This window comes from Amia ocellicauda, unplaced genomic scaffold, assembly GCF_036373705.1.
Source record: "Amia ocellicauda isolate fAmiCal2 unplaced genomic scaffold, fAmiCal2.hap1 HAP1_SCAFFOLD_41, whole genome shotgun sequence".
NCBI classification, from domain to species: domain Eukaryota; kingdom Metazoa; phylum Chordata; class Actinopteri; order Amiiformes; family Amiidae; genus Amia; species Amia ocellicauda.
Window position 1 is genome coordinate 610,001 of NW_027102981.1, and position 2,500 is coordinate 612,500.

The following is a 2,500-nucleotide window of genomic DNA, read 5'->3' on the forward strand; positions in this document are numbered from 1 at the left end:
ATCATTTTTGCTGAGGTTGCTGAGACAAATGTAAACCAGTAAAACATATGAAGAGAAACAAACCTTGAATATAAGTTCAGTTGTTTAAACATTTGACAAACTATGGTGAGGGGGTAAGAAAACACACAAATCCAGCAGCTCCTGTATTTCAATACACCGGAACCCAATATTATTGGCGAGTCGGGTAGTCCATCATCACAGTTCGAGGGCAGGCATCATTTCAGTAATTTCATCCCGTTGCATTCACATCCGTGCCTTGAATGAGATTGAATGTGATCTTTGCTCTCAAGTATGTTCCCAAGTTTTACACTTTCGTGCTTTGCATGAATGGGAATGGAACCGTGTGTGTTGAATGAGGCTCCTTGTGAGCACTGAACTTTGTCCGGTGGAGTTCCTTTTTGTGTTGCTGTAATTGTGTCATTTCTCGATGAGAAAGATTAGGCAACATTTAGTCACTTCTAGCCATGATGCTCAATTTATTTACGAATGTACCCTAGTTACTAGGGACCGTTTACGTTGGAGAACAAGATCTATTGTATGCCTGTGTATTTGGGGAAGTCAAATCTGAAATAATGATGAAATTGCGTGTATCCAAAGTTAAAACTCGTGATTTGTCGCCCTCTGGTGTGTAAAAGATGCAAAAGCTTACAGCACCTGGTATTCCCAGGCGGTCTCCCATCCAAGTACTGACCAGGCCCGAGCCTGCTTAGCTTCCGAGATCGGACGAGATCGGGCGTATTCAGGCTAGTATGGCCGTAAGCCAGGGAGGCTGTCCCTGACGCTCTACTTATAGGGAAGGCAATATCCGTTTCTGCCGTTCATACTTACAGTTGAACTGTCTCTCTACTCTAAAGCCCGGGACACACCAGCGCGCCGCAGACAGTCCCTGCTAACACGCCACGTTGTGGCAACATTGTGGCAACGTTGTGCGTTAGCTGGGGTGCCACACCAGACCGGAACTATATATTACAAAACGAACACATTGTCTTGATAAAACAGCTGTAATTGAGTGCCTGACACGCCAGTCAAGCGCAATCTTGAGAAGGTGTGCATTTCAGTAAGGATTTTAATTGACATGCTGTATGAAACTGAAAGGAGGTTGCATCACTATGATGCATAACATTGCATGTATTGTATTTTCAAGTGTGTGCATTCATCCTGTTGTCATTTTGTTTTGAAAGCAGAAGAATCATTCAACAGGTTGCTGAGACAAATGTAAACCAGTAAAACATATGAAGAGAAACAAACCTTGAATATAAGTTCAGTTGTTTAAACATTTGACAAACTATGGTGAGGGGGTAAGAAAACACACAAATCCAGCAGCTCCTGTATTTCAATACACCAGAACCCAATATTATTGGCGAGTCGGGTAGTCCATCATCACAGTTCGAGGGCAGGCATCATTTCAGTAATTTCATCCCGTTGCATTCACATCCGTGCCTTGAATGAGATTGAATGTGATCTTTGCTCTCAAGTATGTTCCCAAGTTTTACACTTTCGTGCTTTGTATGAATGGGAATGGAACCGTGTGTGTTGAATGAGGCTCCTTGTGAGCACTGAACTTTGTCCGGTGGAGTTCCTTTTTGTGTTGCTGTAATTGTGTCATTTCTCGATGAGAAAGATTAGGCAACATTTAGTCACTTCTAGCCATGATGCTCAATTTATTTACAAATGTACACTAGTTAATAGGGACCGTTTACGTTGGAGAACAAGATCTATTGTATGCCTGTGTATTTGGGGAAGTCAAATCTGAAATAATGATGAAATTGCGTGTATCCAAAGTTAAAACTCGTGATTTGTCGCCCTCTGGTGTGTAAAAGATGCAAAAGCTTACAGCACCTGGTATTCCCAGGCGGTCTCCCATCCAAGTACTGACCAGGCCCGAGCCTGCTTAGCTTCCGAGATCGGACGAGATCGGGCGTATTCAGGCTAGTATGGCCGTAAGCCAGGTAGGCTGTCCCTTACGCTCTACTTAAAGGGAAGGCAATATCCGTTTCTGCCGCTCATACTTGCAGTTGAACTGTCTCTCTACTCTAAAGTCCGGGACACACCAGCGCGCCGCAGACAGTCCCTGCTAACACGAAACGTTGTGGCAACGTTGTGCGTTAGCTGGGGTGCCACACCAGACCGGAACTATATTTTACAAAACGAACACATTGTCTTGATAATACAGCTGTAATTGAGTGCCTGACACGCCAGTCAAGCGCAATCTTGAGAAGTTGTGCATTTCAGTAAGGATTTCAATTGACATGCAGTATGAAACTGAAAGGAGGTTGCATCACTATGATGCATAACATTGCATGTATTGTATTTTCAAGTGTGTGCATTCATCCTGTTGTCATTTTGTTTTGAAAGCAGAAGAATCATTCAACAGGTTGCTGAGACAAATGTAAACCAGTAAAACATATGAAGAGAAACAAACCTTGAATATAAGTTCAGTTGTTTAAACATTTGACAAACTATGGTGAGGGGGTAAGAAAACACACAAATCCAGCAGCTC

The 2,500-nt window shown here is 43.0% G+C and overlaps 2 non-coding genes across 2 annotated transcripts; both read right to left on the reverse strand.

Moving 5' to 3' along the window:
• Positions 1–642: 642 nt before the first annotated feature.
• Positions 643–761, reverse strand: LOC136735617 (5S ribosomal RNA). Its single transcript, XR_010811154.1, has one exon. It is a non-coding gene; the product is annotated as a 5S ribosomal RNA (ribosomal RNA).
• A 1,066-nt stretch (positions 762–1,827) lies between these two features.
• On the reverse strand, positions 1,828–1,946 carry LOC136735618 (5S ribosomal RNA). The gene has a single exon (XR_010811155.1). It is a non-coding gene; the product is annotated as a 5S ribosomal RNA (ribosomal RNA).
• Between the last annotated feature and the right edge of the window lie 554 nt (positions 1,947–2,500).